The 21,371-nt window shown below is 39.4% G+C and overlaps 1 protein-coding gene across 2 annotated transcripts in view; it reads left to right on the top strand.

Moving 5' to 3' along the window:
- Positions 1-21,371, top strand: part of immp2l (inner mitochondrial membrane peptidase subunit 2) — a 166,754-nt gene that overhangs the window by 97,529 nt on the left and 47,854 nt on the right. The gene's annotated exons all lie outside the window — the stretch shown is intronic.

The following is a 21,371-nucleotide window of genomic DNA, read 5'->3' as shown; positions in this document are numbered from 1 at the left end:
ACAGTCAGTTTTTGGTGTGGGCCGGCTTGCTCTGTACTCTTGTGATTCAACAAGCCATTCAGATTTGACGCCCCTTCTGACATCACTTGGGGGTTTCATTTAAATTGTACTGCCCCTCATCCATGCCTCTATCTGAGTCTCCACCCACTAAATTTCCTGATTTCTGCCATGTTTTTCTTGCAAGCGCCGGCTGGGACCTAAAAAAGACAATAATCCTTGGAATAATTTCCTTAACAGGCGTTTCTAAAGGCAATGACGTATTTTGATGTTCAGTTTTGAGGTGATAAAAATCTTTAAAAGGCTTCTCTTGCTGCACACTGGGTTGTCAGATGCCCAAGAAATTAAAACTAATTATAATTTCATACATGCTGATGTTATTAACATATTAAATTACACATTATTTGCAGTATTTACTGAACAGACAATGCAGCTTAAATAAGCATTTTTATCTGTTACCTGTGATTTCAGGTCAAAAAAAATGCATTGTACTTTCTTGATTGTGTAAGTTTAGATTTTTTAATGAACATTGTTTCGTACATTAACTGGAGGAGAAATCTGTTTGTTCCAGGATGCTGATAACAAAACAGCAGGTTAGTAGAAGACATAGAGACATAATGAGCATCTGCGGAGGCCTTGACATCTTCACTTTAATCAGATATCGTAAAATAAGTACTGAAAACCAGCTTTGATTCAGTCGACAGGCGGTCGACAGGGAACCGAGTTCATTATGTTGCTTTGACATCGGGCTGAAATTTGAGTATTGAAAGGTCTTATCTCTTTACTGTAAACATCCTGACTTGCAGACAGGAGGCTGATGTTGTGTTTTCACCTCAGTAACCTGCAGTATGGAGGCTGCTCGGTCTGCCGGTCTGCACCGACGCCAGGGAACTATTGATCAGCAGAGTTAATTGTTATGGTTATCTGATGTTCCTGAACTTGCACCTTAAGGGCACTTAAATGCCCTTGGAGATAATGGTGCAGATCAAAATCAACGCTCACACCTGTCTGCCTCTCCACCCACACACATACACACACACACACACACACACACACACACACACACACACACATATATATATATATATATATATATATATATATATATATATATAAATGTATCCATCAAAAGGTTGAAAGCAGCATGTTGACCAGGAAATGTCAGTCACACCGCCCACAGCGCTCTTTAACAGCACTTACTAGACAACACAGAGGCAATATGAAGGGTCAAAGGTGGAGGTGGGAGTGCTGGGGTTTATTATTCTCTGTGTGATAGTTTTAATAACATTGATTTCATGTCCCCGCTGGCTGTCAATCACTCTCTCAGGCAATAATTGATCGCTCCTTTCTTAATTTCCTCATGCAGTCGACTGTGCGCAGATAGAGAGGTGATGATGACGATCAGAATATTAATCATGAGGCTTTTCAGCAGAGGTGGAAACTAGCAAAGTACATTTACTCAGGTCATATTTTAAGAAAAACGGCTCAGGAATCAGTCTTTGAGGCAACTGCCCCCGAAACAGCATCTTTTTACATTCCAGTTACAGCGCTCTCTAGTGGTGGTAGTAATTATGACAGGTGTCGTTATTTTAGAGCTTTTCACTTCTGTTTCCAATTGTGAAACATTGTTTTTTTTAACTCCTAATTTTATCCATGTTATTATTACTGTAACCATGATGACAAAGAACAAGTTCACAATTTTTCAAGCCTGTCTCAAAACAATAGTGAGGTGCACGTATGAAAAACATGTTTTTCTTTCTGTAATCATTCCTCTTGTTCATACTGACCATTAGAAGGTCCCTTCACAATGCTCTTACAATAGAAGTGATTTGTCCTCATTTTGAGATAAAATGCATTTAGAAGTAGATGTGAAGCTTATACGAGGCTTCAGCAGTCTGAGTTAGTCATATCAAGTGGATATCTGACACATTTACAGTCTTTTTAGCATCAAATTCCCTCTTTGTGTTTCCCTGTTGAGCTGCGGTGGAAGTATAGTAACAAAAAGAGGGACTTTGGCACTAAAAAGACTGTAACGTTGAAAGATATCTACTTGATTTGACTCATTTGGACGATTGAAGCAAGAGAAACCTAAAAAATAAGAAAACCCCAAAAACCCCAAAACAAAACCTTGCTGTTGTTTTAAGACAGACTTGAAAAACTGTGAACCTATCCTTTAAGGAAGTAGTCATTGTAACCCAAACCACAATCTTTCTCTAAACTTCACTAAACCTTAACCACAGAAGTATCAAATCATGAAACATAATTATATATCAACAGAGATGTTTAACAGTTTTGGAAGACACACACAGATGATGGGCGTCAGATCAGAAGACACTCATGTTGTTGAATCTGTTGGACTTGTTGCTTATTTCCTGATTTGAAGCTTTATATGTTTAACTTCACTAGCGGGCTCTGTCAGGTTGTTGGGTTATATCTCAACAGCTATTGGACGGATTTCCATGAAATTTTGTTGGCTTAAAAGCTTTTATGCTCTTCTTTTTCATTTAGCACCACCAGTGAGTCAAAATTTGTTCAACACAGTTCATGAAAGAATACACCTAAAAATAACTAAATTCCTGAATTCATCTCAACATTGCAATAACATGCAAAATATTTTACAAAAGCATTTTACACTAATATTTGCACACTGAATGCTTGCATTACAGGATACTGGGCTCGTTGCCCTGTGAAGATGCAGGATTTTTTTATAAACGGAGCATGAACATAATCCAGTGTTTTGCAGAATCCTCCAGTATCAACTCCGTCTGCCTTGATTATGTTCACAGATTATGTTTTTTTTTAATGAATTAAGCGCTAGTGTAATATTTGGCTGTGAAGTTGCAGGCAGGATGTCGGGGTGGACGGTGGATGTACAAAACACAGGACGTTGACACTGCAGGTCGAGGTTCACGTCCTGAGTCCTGAGTGTGTTTAGTTTGGTTCATGTTAGAGAAAGATGGCGGTTTCAGTGAAATATTAATAAACATGTTTTGCTTCAAGTCACTGCAGACTAGGGGTGTGCCCGAATACAAATACATTATTCGACAAAGCACAAATAGTGGGTTTCATACAAATATTTTAAACATTATTTGTTTTTTGGAAGAAAAAAAAAAACATGTCAAATACCAGTTCGTAGGTTGGTTACATCGTTATCTCTCTCTCCTCTGCTCCACTGTTACATCTATCAGGGGTGAGTCCCAATGGACTCTCCATAACCTTCTCCTTTCCACAAAGTTAGGTTGTAAAAAATAGGCAATAAATGAAAAGTGCAAAGCAAGAATCACCTTTGAAGTTCCTCCCTACACATTACACGCTGTGCTGTCTCTGTGTTATGGGTGTATAAATAGGTAGAGGTCTGTCTGCAATGAGTTGATGAGTGAAGTTTTAGCTCAGTAATCTACGCAGTCGTTTATGATCTGGGAGACTCCAGTTCAAGACCCGATGTGGGGACCTCCTTCGTAAGGTAGTTTATTCACAAACACTTATTGTAACACTTTAATTTTCTAAAATTAAAAGCGTAATAAATACAAAAACAGGATTTTTAAGCCTCTTTCCACTTTTATTTGAATACAAATATAAATACAAATAATTTTGCTGCCTCAACAAACACAGATACAAATACTGGGCCCTCTGCACATCCCTACTGCAGACATTATTTTTGCATTAAACCAAGACCACAATCTTTCTCCAACCTTAACCAAATGCTGCCAGAGTCTAAACACGTTGAACATGTCACTCATATGTTCAGTATCAACATTTTTACAACTTGTCAGATATGTTAATTAATATTTTGTAATTATGTGGAGAGAAAACATAATTCTGTTTCTAACAAAATGTATTTGCTGTTGTGATTTAGTTTTATCAATGTTCTGTGTGGCCATAGTGTTATTTATTTAAAGGACTGTTATTATTGGTTATTTTCATTTTCAAAAGTTGGGGAAAAATTTGTTAAAATTTGGGGAGAAAAAAATCAAATTTTCAAAAATTATAATGCGACTCAATGGTGCGACAGAGAAACTGTGAGCAAACATGGTTAATGAGAGTATTATTTTAAATTACAGTTTAAGACAATATTAGTTTATCTCTGTATAATATACCTGTGATTTAATGGGTCAAAAAAATGACTTTTTTTGACATTTTAAACATCTTTTTCTCACAGACAAAAGTTTGAGTTTGTTTCACACATGATGTTTGAATGATGTGTCCTTGTTCTGTTGAAAGGAAAATGAAAGCACAGCGTGTTCATTATTTATAAAGCGCGTCATTAACTGCATTATTCACAAAGCACATGGTAAGATCATGCGGATAAATCTTTCATTAACATGTCACTGCTGGCAGAACTGGCTGCGTTCCCGTCAGCCTACATACTGGTCAGCACCCGGGGGGGGGGGGCTTTTCTCTGGAAATGGTGCAGCTAAAAATCCCTCTTCACTTAAAACACAGCCGAAGTTTTCGAGCTCTTTTGTATTTTCAAGGTTGTTTTAATGAACGATGTGTTCGTTGCTCTGAAGATGAGAAGTTTGTTTGAAGCGCTTTGGCCATCTGGAGGGGACGGCCGGTGTCAGACCTCCAGCCAGAAGTGATTTATCTCAACCTCGTTTTTATTCTCCTGCGAGGGCCGAGCTGCCCTTTGACCCCTCGTCTCTCTATTACCTACACTCTCTTTATTGGTGTGCCTCCTCCCTGCTGCTCTGCAGAGATCAGCTCTGTCTCTCAGTATGGCCCGCTTAATATTTCAGTCCAATCTCTCAACATCCTGCGGGGGGGCGAGTGCTGCAACTTCACAACAAAATCACTGGAATGGAAAACACAACTAGTCATCACGGAGCAGGTTTTACTTCATATGTCAACAGTTCAATCATAGGTTGAATTTCATATAATATATAGAATAATGTAATAAGCATCCAAAACAGTTAAAAGTGCTGAAACATGAAAAACACAAAAGATGTGATTAGAGCTGCAACGTTACGCTTGGCAGAAACTTCATCAGCAACTATTTTGATAATCAATTAATTGTTTTGAGGCTATTTTTAAGCTTCTTAAATGTGAATATTTTCTGTTTTTTTTTAGTCCTCTGACAGTAAACTGAATATCTTTGGGTTGTGGACTGTTGATAAGGATACAACAAGACATTTGAGGTTGTATCTTTGGTTTTGGGAAACACTGATCAACATTTTTCACCATTTTCTACCATTTCTCTGTTATGTGCGATATAACCAAAATCTCACATCCCGATATAGGTCATCTCAAATCTTGATAACCATACATATGCTGATATAGCTCATTTTCCGTAAGTTCAATGAATTGCGTGAATTAAATTACCATTATTGGCTTTTTACTTGTGAAGCTTTTATTGCGCTAACAGGAAGCACTGTCTCTCCTCTGCTCCGCTGTGCGTGCATCGCAGGGCTCAGCCCCGCCCGCGGTGAAACGGAGAGCAGAGCAGAGTGGCGTGACCATAAATGACAGGAAAAACTCAGCAGAGACTCTCACACCGAAATGAAACGAGCGCACATAAATTAGGTAAGTAACATAAATAAACACAGTCTGTACTGAGGTTTGCTGTTATTTACGGTCGCTGTCTGGACAGCCTCTCCTCTCTTCTCTGCACAGCGGAGCAGAGGAGAGACAGTGAAAGCAGGTGAAGTACTCGAGATGATGATCTTTATGTTACTGTAAGCACAATAAAAGCTTTGCAAGGTAAAAAGCCAAGAGGAGTAATCTATTAATGTAATTCATGCAAAAGAGACTCCAAATAATGAAAGATATTGCTGTAAAGACAAATGATAGAGCATAATATGAAACGATGGACCTTTTTTTGATCATCACATGATATATATCATCATATCCCAAGACCCTGTTGTAGACCAAACAACTAATCCATTAATTGAGAAAATAATCAATAGATTAATCGGTAATGAATAAATGAATAAATCATTGTTAGTTGCAGCCCGTACATACATCTTTTATGTACCTATAGCTATACTGGACCGATGTATAAGCTGTGATGTAAGCTTTAAGGCATTGATCCTTAAATGAGTTTGGATAGTTTCATTTTTATAAGTTGTACAGTTGAAAGCAAAAATGCTAAACAGTGATTGTTAAAGCAGTAAACATATACAGAATATAATCAACAAGACAATTCAAGTAAAAAAAATATTAAAATGTTGTAAAAGTCAAATTATGAAAGGGAATTTGTAGCCAAATCTTTAAATTATGTGAATTGAGACACTTTCCATCATGTCAATTTTAAGTGTTGTAACTGCCGAATGACAATCTGGGATTCATATGTGAACCACAAGTGGACAAAAATGTATTATAGACACCTTTAATTATTAGCCTATGTCATGAACTGTGAACAAACGCCTTTAATATTAACCTGAATTTGTTCTTATCCTGCAAGTTTAGGTGACAGAAAAAAACGTGTAGCGTTGGCGAGTCCGAGATCCAACCGAAGCGTAAAGCAACACACACCATGCACCAAAATGAAAATATTTATGTCCATTTAAAGAAGTTCAGTTAGGTGGTTTGAATTCACAGGTATGTTCTCACATGATAAACTGTATATAAATATTTTTTTAGCTCTCCTGCTGTTTGAGACACTCCGGCCAGCATGTTTTAAACATGTTTGATTTCATCCTGCTGAGTTTGGTGAAGCTCATCTAGTGTGAAGCCGTCTGACTGAAATCTGACAGCGATCCTGACAGCGGCCAGCGAGAGTTTGACTCCGAGAGGCGATAAAATATCCTCCAGGAGAAAAGTTGCACTTTCACATGGTCGACTCTTAAACTTCTAAACATCCTGATTCTCCCTTTTTCTAAAGTTTGTCTGGTAGTATCACTTTTTTTCTATCGCTGTTAAAGGTGTATGACGTGTTTTCTCATGGCTGCATCATTCCATCAAATGACAGGAATCCAGTCACATAAACATTTACTTTAAAATGTAATTAAAATAATGCAGAATTCTTTGTTATCGCTGTAAAATGTCACCACTAGTAATTTAAACCAGTTGCCAACTATTAACTTAATCGCTAACTATTTTGATAACTGATTAATCGATAATTTGAGTCTGATTCTGGCTTCTTAAATCTTAATATTACATTTTAATATGACATTGAACGACTTCAGCTTGGGCAGTGATCAACATTTTTCACCATTTTCAAACATTTTATAGACCAAACAACTAATCAAGTGAGAAAATAATAGAAAGGTTTAATCAATAATTAAAATAATCCTTAATTGCAGCCCTACTGGCATTATTCTACACTTATTGTCAGCAAATCCGATGACAGACAAAAACAACAACGTGTTAGTTCTGCTTCATTGTTCTCGCAGCATCTTCAGTCTTCTGCCGCTTATATGAAGCACTGAAGAGGTTCAAGTTGACTTTCTCTGGATCCATAAAGGTTTAAAACAAAGTGAAAGACCAACTAATAGCCAATGATTCAGACAAATATGCCATTAACATCACACTCCAGCTGACAGGACATTGATATTACTGCTGTTTATTATCAATCAGGGCTCTTGAAATGAACCATAAAGCAAAGCTCCACATATTCAGTTGGTCAAAAAAAAAACAGTAATAAACAGCCAAGGTGAGTTTCTACTCCTCAGAAATCAACTCAGTATGTTTCTCAGAGGTGCAGAGAAGCTGCTGAGTCATTTTTTGAATCCCTAAAATTAATCTTTCGTCTCATTACAAAACAAAACAACCATTTTAACAAGGTTATTTAGGCAAGATGGGAGTTTTTTGTTTGTTTTTGTTTTTTTTTTTGTTCCTGACTATGTTGATGAGACAGTGGAAGAATTGCTGCCAAACAGCTCAGTTTATAGCTTCATATACTCTCTGGATGCTGTTTCCCTTCACCAGCTCAGTGCAAAGATAAATCACCCTCTTCTGGACTTTGAATAGGTTTAAATTAGCTTTTTTTCTAAAAACCTCACAGTGTAGCTTTAAACATTTATTGACAATAGCGGCCCGACTCAGCGTGCTGGAGGGTTTCTCTGTGAGTAGATTCGTTCAGTGATGAATTCAGGGCATTTTCTCCCCAGGATGGCAACTGTTACATTCCAGCTCGATGTCCGCAGAATGTTTTCTCATCAGGTTTTCAGCATTAACGGGGAGATTGATGGATCTATTTTCTGTTTGCATCGCCTGGTTGGGAGAGACTATCTGTCCGGAGTGAGAGCTGTCTCCGTTTACAGTACACACCACTCAATGGGAGGGGGAGGAAATGACTGTTCGGCCTCCAAAAGTACACCTTGGAGTGGATGAACTCAGGCAAGTCATTATGTCATTGATCCCTGGAGCACTTAACCAGCAGGCAGCATTCACCACAGTCCAGACTCTCCCATTGATCACACCAACCCAACAGTTACGTAAGGTGACAAATCGAACGGCGTGGACACAGTGACCGTGGCGGCGTCATGTCTGGAGCGGTGGACAGACGTTCAGGTTTTAGCCACATGCAGGGACACCAGTCATAGTTTGGATGTACATGAGGTGATTTTAGTTACTCATTGGTTGGTGCTGGTTATGAAGTAAAGCTGGGAGCCCGAAGTGCAGAGATTTTCAATTAGCCAATGACAGAAGTATTTCCATAAAGCACTTCAATGAAATAATAATGGAAATTTAAATTGTCATGATGGCAAAAACTGACAACATGAGGCCAAGAGAGAATTTCCCCTGAATTATCTTTAAAAGCAGACTCATGCCTATTGTAGGTTAAAATAATTTAAACTAATGGTTGATAAAATTAATTTTCCATTGAAGAAACAAAAACTAGCATTCTAAACTTTACTGTGTTACCATGGTGACCATTAAACCTTAATACAACATGTTAAATATGAGCACATTATGCTAACTGTACACATTCACAGTATCAACATGCTAACTGTTCATGTTGAAATGCTAAGGTATGCTAAGACTTTAGCAGGCTAACATGCAAGATGTTTACAGTAAATATATCCTTCCATTGTCAAGCTGGGCTTCTGCACAATGACCAGAGAATACTTTTTTAGCTCTGTGTTGTGTGATGTAATCATATTTTGTATTGATATTTCAGTTAATTTAGCACCTGAGTTTAAAAAATTGATATTGATAAAAAATTAATTTTCCATTGAAGAAACAAACACTAGCATTCTAAACTTTACTGTGTTACCATGGTGACCATTAAACCTTAATACAACATGTTAAACATGAGCACATTGTGCTAACTGCACACATTCACAGCCTGCAACATGCTTGAGTAGCGGTATCAACATGCTAACTGTTCATGTTGAAATGTTGAGGTATGCTAAGACATTGGCGGGCTAACGAGCTAACGTGCAAAATATTATGTACTAATAAACTTAAGCATGTTAAGACACTGTGCTGAATTTTATACCACTAATGTCAGCATGTTAGCATCTAATATTTAACAAGTAGCAGGCTAACATGCCACCTACTGTTCTGCCTAACAACACAGACATATCATCACCTTTTAAGTTGATATGTTGAACTTGCTAGCAATCAGTTGCTTATTTCCACATCCAGCAGTTACGGAGCAACATTATCATTCATTTGGAGTCGTGTTTCTGTCAACCTGGTGAATGTAAGTCAAATATTCACTCTCTTTTAGCTCTGGAATGGAGACCAAACCTCTAATTTATGTACTTACAGATTCAACGTCATCTTTTAGGTCATATTTAAAAGAAACGCCCTGTCATACAAACATCCATCCAACAGGTTGTTTTCTGGTCTGTAATGGACATTAAAGTTCATGTTGATCTTTATTTTCTGGCTTAACCTGTAAATCTCTGAACACATGCAGGACTCAAAGTACGCTTTTAAAACCCTCAGCAAGTTTGTAAGTTCATCCAACTCTCTTTCAGTGCTCAGAACAGCCTCAGGCGTGTCAATAAATCCAGCCCTGCGTCCCCAGGTGTACCATCCAGGTTCCTGCTCGTGTTTGCAGTGAAGCGGCGAGGCGGTAGAGGCTTCTGGGTTGTACACGGACAGGTAGTTTTCTGGGCTTTCAGTGTTGTTTCCTGGACAGGTTTTTTATCAATAAAGGATGGTTTTTGCCTCCAGTGTGATACGAATATCAGAGACATTTGTTTCCCCACCTGCTTTTTCTCTGTAGAGGTTCCTCCCCTATCAGCTTCCCCTTGCTGAGGCTGCTGGAAGATTCAAGCTCAGAGACGCCGCTTTGTGCCGTTTCACCTTCTACAAATATTTTCTATTTTCAGCCACCGTACATGTTCCATTTGAATGTTGGACTTTCTACCGCTGCTGCATGCAGACAAAGGGTGGTTGCATTGACTTGTGTCTATATTTAGTCATTCTCTTACCTAATAGATTGGGGATTTCATGAGATACGAATGGATAATGGATGTTTGATCTCTCAGACTGTGACGGTTAAGTCATCTTAAGGATGCTCATCTCAAGGCTTAAGCTCCCAGTTATTGATTGATCGATTTGGGGATTTGTTTTTAATGTTTTTTCAAGCTGAAGAGCTGGGTTATTACAGATTTGCAGCATCGTGGTGAAGGGGAGTTAAGAAACATCTCCTACAAACAAATTAATATAAATCCACCGTGAATGTTGTTGTTGTCGTCGTAAATACTGTTTACAGTAAATATATCCTTCCATCTTCAAGCTGGGCTTCTGCACAATGACCAGAGAATACTTTTTTTTAGCTCGGTCTTGTGTGATGCAATCATATTTTGTATTGATATTTCAGTTAATTTAACACCTGAGTTTAGACTCAGTAGAGTTTGAGGTTGCTGGAGGATGGGCTTCAGCTATTCCTCATAATTTAGAAGCAAAGTTTCACTTCTTAGATGATTTAATAAAACTCAAGGTTCACTCAAGGCCTCTTTACTCAGTGTGATTTTGGGCTGTGTGAGATAAAAGCTGCCAATCATGAGGAAAACATAGTAAAATCTTTGGTTGTCAACCCAAAACGGTGTCCGAGCTCTTACTGTGATACTTGTCCACTGATGACCAGTTTGGAGCTTCGGTGAATGAAGACAGCCTGAGGCAAAATTCTGACAGTGTCAGATATTTAGGACCAAAGTCTCACAATGTGACTGTTGCTACGACCCAAAACTACAAACCAACAATCAGAATATGACATGAAATGACACAGAATAAACTGGCCGGCGTGACATTTCATAAGTGCAGTTTTTAAATAAAGATAAAGGAGACATCTCTGCTTTCAAATGCTTTTTCTTCCATTTATATTATAGCGCTACAACACAGATTGTGACCAAGTTTTTATTACTGGTGTCTCACACTAGGTGACATGCAATAAACTTGCAGCATTGTTGTTTTTTTCAGTTGACCGAACAAGTTGTTGATGGTGTAATTCTACATATGGTGCCAATTTTTCTGGTTGATCCAGTGATGACCATGAAATCTACTTTACTCACATATTTATCCTGGTCGGTGATTATTTAATGTACTTTCAAATAAATGTCGAACACACTGAGGTTTAACGAACATATTTAGTTTGATGAATAATTCTGATAGAAGCCTGAAGTTCATCACCCATGCAAACTGCATTTTGTTAGTAGTGCAAAGTCGTGTAAACCATCACCTCTCAGGTTATTGGATTGTGTTGATTTATTGTTGAGCTGATTGGATCTTTATTAACTCGCCTGCCATCAAAGTATGCGTCTAAAAGTTTATAATGGCTGTATTTTTACAAAATGCCAATACAATCAGGCTCATTACCTGCAGGAGCTGACTAATTGTGAGCAGATGTTAGTGATGTCGGAGTCTTCCTCTAACCTCTCTGAATCTTAGGAGCTACTTTAAGCGCTAAAATGTTTTGTGAATTACTCATTTTTGGAGCTAAGTTTAGCTTTAGTTTTGTGAATATGGCTGCTGGTCTGAAGAACACTTCCTTACTCTCTCAGCTGCAGCCATTTCCACCTGTCAGCTCCTCATTTCTAACCCCAGTCTTCCCAGTATAAACCTTCTACTGAGCAGCAGCATCACTGAGCAATAATTCAGACCGAAGCACTCTCCTCCGAGTCTGAATGTCATCAGATTGCCATCAGTGCGGAGGCTGCAGTGAAGAATGAGCGGTGTGGCGAAAAAAGTGCAGCCAGCCGACCTGCTGAAAATTGTCTGAGTCAGATCAGTGCTTTTAAAAAGCTTTTATGTCCAGATGCATGTTTACACAGTCCTGCACCACTTAAACATCCACAGCTGAATGCATTCTTAAAAGCTCTACTTGAGACCAAAATACATCCATAAAAGAGGCTAATATCCCCCAAAGAGCTCTCTGAACAACTCTGACCATTACTTTGGCTCACTTAGACCCATGAGATTTTTTTTATTTTACTTTATTTTTTTTTTTAAAGATCTAGAAGATGAGTTGCGGTTGAAGCTTTAAATTGAGCTTATTTGTCCAGATAATGGCTCCAATGTTCGGCAGATGTCTGCTGTGCACGGCGATGACATTTGGCCAAGCGGTAATGAGCAGAGCTAACGGAGCAGCGCCGTACGGCAGGACGGCGCCGCTCACAACAGCCCGGTCTTAATTTTCCTCTAATCTTCCTCCCTCACCTTGGCTCCCAGCTCTAATCACTGCACTAGGAGGAAGCCAGCGTTTAAATGAAGCAGCTTACTGGGTGATTAGGAAAAGGTAAATTATTCATTACAGAATGTGTAATCATAGAACAGCCTTTGGTGGAGGAGGGGGGGGGGGAGGAGGGGATGGGGGGGGGGAGGGAATTCACGGCCCGCTCTCCTGGAGCAAGACCACACCCCTCCTCCCCCTCCTTCCCCCCGCCGCAGCCGCCATTGATGGCAGCCATGAGGAACCCGAGAGATGAAAGAGACACAGAGAGGTTAGGGAGCCGTGGCAAATCCACAGGTAATAAACTACAAGCCTGAAAGCAGCTCGTTAGCAGGAGTTGTGAACTATTCCTCCTCACACCAGGATTTGCTCTAACTCTATTAATGATGCAAAGCCAGACGAGCTCACATACTCTGTTTTCACTTTGGTTTCTTAGTCTTGAAACCATCCACTGAGACTCCCGTTGATCCCAGCAGTTCGCTGTGGGGAGTTTTTTTTTTTTTTTTTTTGGCTTAGCTTCTTAAATTTGTGGTCAGAACCCCACAGGTGGTCGTCTTGAGTACAGACAGGGTCACGAGAGATTTCTGAGGGCATTTTTTTTATGGGGAATGTTTTTCAAAAGCGAAGATGTTTTTCCCCCCCGAGAGGTCAGACCGCCGCCAGACTCCACAAAAGCACATTTCTGGATCTCTTAACTTAAAAAGTTGTGTCAGTGTTTGCTTGGACTGATAATTTCACTTCACTCTTCAGTCTGACATCATGTTCATGGTGGCTGTTTTTCTCTTTGGGGAGAAGGATTGTTTGTTTTGCTCTAACCAATCAATAGCCAACATGGTTTTCAGTCCACCACAAAGCTGCGGTAGCGGTTCATTTTTTTAATGCCGATTAAAGAAATATTTTGATTAGGAGTTCTTTATTATTTTTGTAGACTTCACACACTTGCTGCCATTTTTCTGGCAATTTTTCCATTGCTTTGTTTCTGGCTCTGGTGTTTTAATCCTGCCTGCAACTCTCTGATTTGTTGTTGCGCTTTTGAATTACTTAAAAAGTTGGAGACCAGGCTTCTGTTTGCTTCCAGCAGAGCTTTGATTCCCCAGAAGTCTAAACCAGGTGGTTAAATTTAATGGCTCTGTATGTTGGAAGTTGAAAAATATAAGTGGTAGAGAATGATGCCTGTAAACTCCTCAGTGAGTCCTGATCTTTAAATCTGTGTCTCTTCTAAAAATAAAACATATTATTTAACAGTAAATCCAACATGAGATAAATCTGAACTTCAGTGGCTTGTCAAAGGGCAGCAAAGAGTATTTCACCAAAATAAGAGTATGTGTCTTTAGTCAAACTTGCTTTGGTGTCGCTTCGAGGTTTCTTTTATACTTGTACATATTTGGGAATAACAAGAGAACATATTTGTATTGTCTGTTATGCGTCACTATCCCAACATCTTACAGTTAGTTGTGTTTTTATGTATGAACCCACAGACATGGTTATGTGTATCTTCACTGAACCTCAGTTACATTCAATTCGCAAAGTCAGGAATCAATTAATTTTGATTCAGTTCTATTCTTGATTCAGATAAATGCCAATAAAGCACTTCTCAACTTATCCTGGGAACATACATTTCAAAATGTTGTTGGCAGAACTATAAAAACATTTCCTGGTTAGATATGCAAAAAGACTAAAACATGACATTGACGTCATCTGAACAGGCAGTTCAGATGACGTCAATATAAGGTGACTTGATAAAATGATTTTGTCTTATTAGGAGGAGGCAGGTTGGGTGGATGGATAGGTAGTTAGATGGCAAGAAGCGGATTTTGCTGCTTCCTGTTTCCAACAGCGAGTCAGGATATCGTTGTACTTCACATAGAGTATAAACCACGTGTCAACTGATCATTTTAAGCCAAACCATGATCTTTCTCTAACCCTGACCAAGTGTTTTTTGTGCCTTAACCTAACTAGACCTTAACCACAGCATTGTTACACCATGAAACACAATAATTCTCTAACAGTGATTTGTAATGGTTTTGGAAAGCAGCATATTGCGGTCCTATAGGTTGTTCTGGAGGGCATTACTACAGCTGCTAGATGGTGTAAACGTAACTTGTTTTTTGACGGCTGAATATTAGATCTATACTGTCATTTAATTATGGGGATGTGTTGCAGGGACAATGTCTTGTCAACAAACACAAACAGATCTCAGATCAGCGTGCTAGAATCTTTTTTCCATCTATGGTAGATGCGATCTCTGGATCCGCTACAGGTCAGCTAACCACCCCGAGTCACAGCAGTCCCCTAAACTGTGGCGGATCCATTGACCAAAACTGTTCACGTCACGGTTTACGGGACAGTCGTTACTCAAGACGGCTATAGCCAGCTGTCATCTACATTACGTTTGAGCTTAAAATAATATTTATGCACACGTTGTAATAACTCAATTTCCAAGAAGTCGACATTGGACACATCATGCTCTAACTAAACCACTTACAACAAATACAACATGTTTACTGAGTAAAGGCGAAAAGATTGATCTCGGGATTTTAAGAATCAATCGTTCAAATAAAAATCGAAAAATCCTTTTTTTTTTTTTTTTAACCCAGCTCTATCCGACGCTGATGACCACCATGAGAAATGACACCCAGCCATAACAACTACCATTAGCTGAATTATCTGAATAGAAATGGGAAATCTGTCTGAACTCCCGCCAGCGTGCCTTTGAGCAAAACTCTGAACCCTCAAAGAGTGTGTTGAAGCTGCTCAGTGACAAGAAGTGGAGGACTTGCAGTATCTGGCAGCCTCCAGTGTGTATGAGTGTGTGTGTATGTCTGGACCGATGTGAAACAGAATGTACTGAGTCAGTGTTTCCTGGAAAAGATTAAAAAAGTAACAGCTGCTACCAAGCCGAGGAGAACAAGAAAATAAGTTGGAAGAAGTCATTAATCAGCCCGAATGGTTCCTGCTTCTGTACTGGAAATAACCTTGTCTTGTAAGTGACTGGTATCTGCTTCAGTTTGTCAGCAGAGGTTAAGTGTGCACTCGCCATCTGCGACTCTCCATCATGAAACAATAATAAAAGCTCAAAAAGCTTCGCGCCCCAAGATCACCCAAAGTCAGCGATGTTGTTTTAGCCTAATGGGCCGGCGAGCGGGAGAATAATTACTTAAAGCCCAGGAGGTTCTGCATGAGGAAAGCAAGATAAATGTGAGGCTTTTTCTAGTTTTACTTACCCTGAGCAACAAGCTGCGGGCCTGGCCTAAATACCAAATGTTTGTAATGGGGTAATAATTCATGAGAAAAATAGTTTGACTGTCTAGCGGATGAATTTTACCCGCTAACATCTAGAAGGGAAATGGGACATTTTAAAAGTGGAAGCGCTGTAATGAGAAGTATTAGATCACTTCAGCCTGGGATCATTAGACTGTTTTCATGGATTATTAGCAGAAAATGAAACGGAGGAAGAGTGTTGGGTAAACACTGGTAATGTGATCATATATAACAACTACAGATATGATTCTGCTGGGACTAAACTAGCAGTTAGAGCTCATTAAGCTGCGGTTGTTTTGGGTTTTATCGTATTTCTGATGTGTCTCTGTAGTTTTTGCACTACTTTTGCTTGTTCTTCAGTCGGTGTTGAGTTTCTGATCTTCTCCTCAAACGTACCGCAGCATCATTTGAGAGGAAGCATCCTGCAGTAGACGAGGATTTCTAAATTTTCGCCTTCGAGTAGCCAAAAATGTTGTAACTCTTCACACAGTGCTGGTGAAGCAGTAAAACTCGATCCAGTACCTCCAGGCCTGAATCCTGCTGCTACAAAGAAGCTATTGAGTCACTTCATTAATTCACAACCTTAAAGGCAACGACTGATAAGTTGAAAATAATATTGGAGTGTGTGTGTGTGAATCCTTTCCCTGCAGTGTATTTTGCCGGGAGGTTTTAACAATCTGCATGGAAATTGTCATTTTGAATTAGGAAGTTCTTATTGCACATGTTCACTCAACCAATCACAGCCATGTCAGACCGTACAGTGAAAGGAATGACTTATTATAGTATGTGCAGCTAAGAAATGTCCGTATAATCCTCCCAATCTAGCCCACAGATATCATCATTCAGCTGCAAAATGTATCATACGGTAGCTGCTTGCTGCCTGCTTGCATGTGCAGTTTATTTCTCTGAGGAATATCGACAAAAACGATGTTAAAGTAACTCAAAGCTTTTATTGAAACCACATTGAAAAAACACTCAGTTACAAGTAAAAGTCTGGTAGTAAACAAGTATTAGGTGTAAAATGTGTTCAAAACAGAAGTAACGAGTTAAAGAAAGAAATAATGGAGGAAGAAAATTAAGAGAACAAGGTAAGAAGAAGGGGGAGAAAGGAAAGAGGGAGGATGAATAAGGTTTCAGAAGATGAAATAAAGGATGGGGAAGAAAGGAAGAAGGAAGGAAATAGGGAAGAGCATAACAGGAAATAAATAAGAAGGAACAAAGGAGGGGAAAAAGTAAAAGACAAAAACAGAAAAGAAAGGAAAGAGAAAAAGAAGTGAATGACAATGTTGAAAAATGGAAGGTTAGAGGTGAAGATGTAAAGGATAGAAAAAGGAAAAGGAAGGAAAAAGAGGAAAAATAAGGATAGTAGTATTTTTTTTTTCTAGCAGAGTAACCAGCCAGGATTTTAGAACACAGAGATCATGATCTGAATTCTCTGCAACAACCCTAAAAATTTAAATATACTGAGTAGAAAATAGCAGAAATCAGCCTGAAAACACTCATCATGTGTACAGTTTTTAAGTGTACAATGTAAACCTCTGGCAGGTTTCTAAAGCTCGGAAATTCCCTGCAGAAGAATCACAGAGGACATGACAGCAATAGGTCATAACGTCGGTTGTCCAAAAGCTACATACAGTTTCGTTTGAGTGACATCTAGTGGACGTAGTGATTATGACTCGGAGCAGTGAAGCAGTTTAGATGACGTATATAAGAGGTGGTGGAGTTGGTGCGAGTTGGGAAAGTTGTGTAAAAACTGTAACTACGATCGTCCCCTAACCTTCACCCTGTGGTTATTATTGTAGCCATGACGATGAAGGCGACCTAACTTTAAGGAAGTAGTAACTTTAACCCACAGCACGTGTTTCTCTAACCTTAACAAAATGATCATTTTAACCCAAACAATGATCTTTCCCTAAACCTAACCAGACCTGAACCACAGCGTTGTCACATCATAAGACGTCTTTATTGTTTAACAGTGATGTGTGACGGTTTCGGAAAGCACAGATAAATGATAATTACTGCCGATAGAGGTGCTAAATTAGAAAACAGGTGTCGTTCTGGAGTGACATCTTCAAATAACATATTTTGTCGTTTAATTTGGAGGACTTGTTGATCAAAAACACTAAGATGTTTAGTTTACTATCATGGAAAACTGGCGAATATTCACATTTGAAAAGCTGCATTTTTTTGATTAAAAAATTACACAAAAGATTAATTAATTATCAAAATTGTTGCTAATTAATTTTATGTGAATCGACTAATCAATTAACCAACTAATTATTTAAACTCTAGAGTAATTTTTGCCCCTGGGCCCCATAAGAGGTTAATATGGCCATTGTAGCTAAAGTAATCAGTAACTGCAGCCATTAGGCAAATGTAATGGAGTACAAATACAATATTTTCCTCTTTTTTTCCGCCTTTTAGTAAAAGTGATTGCTAATCATAATGTATATATTCCCCCCCAATCCTGCCACAGACATCATCCTTCACTCTCAGAGCAGATTATTGCTTGTCATGCTCAGTATTAACGAGCGGGCGTGTCTCTGTGAGAAAAAAATCATCAGTGAGTTAATCATGTCTGCAGCGGAGCAACGCCCACCTCTGATTGGCTGCCACTGAAGGACGCAGGGCTTCAACATCTACAATCTATATTTACTTCATTTACTGTGCTGAGCGGCGACTCATTTACGGCGTGTCGCTCTGATAAATGGAGGCGTGTGCGTGCGGTGGAGATATCACCGGATTCCTTTGCAGAAACGTGGAAAAGTCAACTAAATTTCTGACTTCTTAATTTTGGCATTTATTGGATTGGTTACAACTATGAGAGTTGGGAAATTCTGATGGGAAACCTTGTGGTTCCATGCAGATGAACCTTTAGATTCAACTGAACTACCAGGACACTCTGGAAAAATAATTTAGATCATTTACAGTCTTTGGTAGTTTTTGGAATTTGAAGTTTTACATAATGTGAAATGAGATTGAAATACTTAATGTTTGCTAGTATTTGTTTGTAGCAACGTGGCGTGCTCTGGGGATGTTTGCCAGATGGTCCATCACTTTATTCCAGACTGTATCGGATAGATTTGCATTTAATTTGGCACAAACATTCATGGTCCCCAGAGGATGATTTGTAATAACACTGGTGATCCCCTGACTGTTCCTGAACGGCACGAATGAGGAATTGATTCTTGATTTATTTATTTTTTATCAAGCCATCTGATATTTTGAACTGCGTATGAAGGCCTGCAGCTTGATGGTTGCAGTTCAGACATACATATAGTTGTTTGGTCTTTGTTTTGAGTGTTTCTAGTTAACATGAGTCAGGACTAATCGGTGCCATCAGTACCACCGGCACTGGTCACATTGAGGTGTAATATGGTTTGTCCACACTGAAGAAGGCGTCTATGCTGAAACGTCTGCTTTATGCTCAGCCCTGTAAGATTTCTGAGACATCCTGACAAATACCTGGAGCACCATTGTTTTGAAAACTAGTTGTTCATCAGGTCAAAACTTAACTTAGGTTAATGACTAAATACCATAGACTGTATAAAAATATGGACGTAGTTACCGTGACATCACCCGTTGGTTTCTGAAGAGCGGTTTTGAAGCTCAAATTGAGGCGCTCCAGCTGTCGCCATCTTGGCAGTGCGTGACGCTGCCTAACTCCCAGCCAATCAAAAATGGGCAAAGAGGCGGCCGAATGGCTGAAACAAGCCACCTAGTGGCTGGCGGACCTGTCACTCAAAGCAGCCATGTCCTTCATTATGCAGAACTTTACGGCTTAATAAAATTTAAATGGGCGAGTTATAAAAAAATTCACCCCCCTGTACAGTTGTCATGAAAGAGGAAATTAGCTTTAGAGACCAAAACCGTTGTTTGTACCAGGCTGTAAACATGTTTATTTCTGCTGTAAAGTTGGGCATTTTAATACGGGGGTCTACGGGGATTGACTCGCTTTTGGAGCCTCAAGTGGCCATTCAAGGAACTGCAGTTTTTGGCACTTCTGCATTGGCTTCATTTTACAGCCCCGGAGGTTGCTGCTTGCTAAATACTTGTAATATTCCCATCAGCCTCAGCTGCACTTTGTGTTTAGTGCTAACTAGCAAATGTTAGCATGCTAACATGCTAAACTAAGATGTTGAACACGGTAAACATTATACCTGCTAAACATCAGCATGTTAGCATTGTTTTCTTCATTGCAACCAGTAACGGTAAGGTCAGACAGTGGTGATGTTCATCAGTCTGTTATTCTGTCTGTCTGACCACTAGAGGATGATTCCTGATGTTTTGGTTGACTTCCTGACTTTTAAATTCCTCTTTTACACATGAAATGATATTGTAATCTACTGTGCAGATCACTCTTAAACATGAGCTTTGAAATAGCATGACACTTTTACAGCATGTAAAATATTTGTCCAAGATGCTGATTTCCCCTTAAAAAATGATTTTGGATATTCATGTCTGTGATCACCTGATCTCTTCTAGCATCATCACCCTCAGACCAAAATGTCAAATTTTCCACAAGACATCTCAAGAATTTTGAATTGCCAGATTGAACTGCTTCCTCTGTTTTGATTTACAACCCTTATAACCTTTCTTCTCCTCTAAGAGAAGCTAAATTGTGTTGTTGTGATTGTTTCTGTTCAACACTTCAGTGTGGGCAGGTGGAGTTGTTGACCTTGCTTGTGAGGTTATCTACTGTTAATTTTGCTGGTTTGTGTGGAGTCCTGACGAGGCAGATCTGGGTCCTGGTTTCAGGATCACTGGGAATTGTGGATTTAATTTAACCTGTCAGTTGATGTGGATGCTGAGTGGAAAACTATTTCTGTTTGACAGGTTCCCCCTTAGATCTGCCACAACATATTGCGTGTTCTCCCTCAGTAGAGACCAATTACTCACTTGGAAGAACCTTTTTTTTTTGTGCTTTTGCTTATGTGTTGGAATTTATTTATTTATTTTTTGACAGTTTTAAAACAAATGAGATACTCACTATTTTTATTTGGTTTTGCTGCAAGGATTACACGTTGACATCATTTGCTCCCCTCCGAGGGGATGAACCGTAGTTGAACTCGGCAGCACAGGTGAAGGAGCAAACGAAAATGAAAAGCCTCTGAAACAACCTGTCATCTCCTCTTTAAAATCTTTCCTTTCTCATACTGCTGTTCTCCTAAATACCCACAATACCCTTCACCGTACAGCACTGAAGCAGCAGACTCTCTAATGAACACAGGCCTGGTTATCTTGTACGGGAGAGCAAAGCACATCAGTAACATCAGCACTGTGAGGCATCAGGCTGTCGTCCTCTGTCCTGTTTAGGACTGAAACTACTTTGTCCTGGTTTTTCGGTCCATTTGTCTCCTTCTCCGCTCACAGCTCGATGCGAGGCGCTTAACAAATGAGTCCAATAGTTGCTGAGCTGTTCCTGTGACGGCGGCGGTGTCTCTCCAGGGTCACACGGGGAAGGGGATGGCTTGGGCGCCGGGTTCTTGCTGACCTATTCACTACCTACCTCTAATGGGTCATATTTTAGCTCCTGTGGCGG

The sequence above is a fragment of the Thunnus albacares genome, chromosome 7, assembly GCF_914725855.1.
Source record: "Thunnus albacares chromosome 7, fThuAlb1.1, whole genome shotgun sequence".
NCBI lineage: Eukaryota > Metazoa > Chordata > Actinopteri > Scombriformes > Scombridae > Thunnus > Thunnus albacares.
This window is presented reverse-complemented; position numbering and strand designations above follow the sequence as displayed.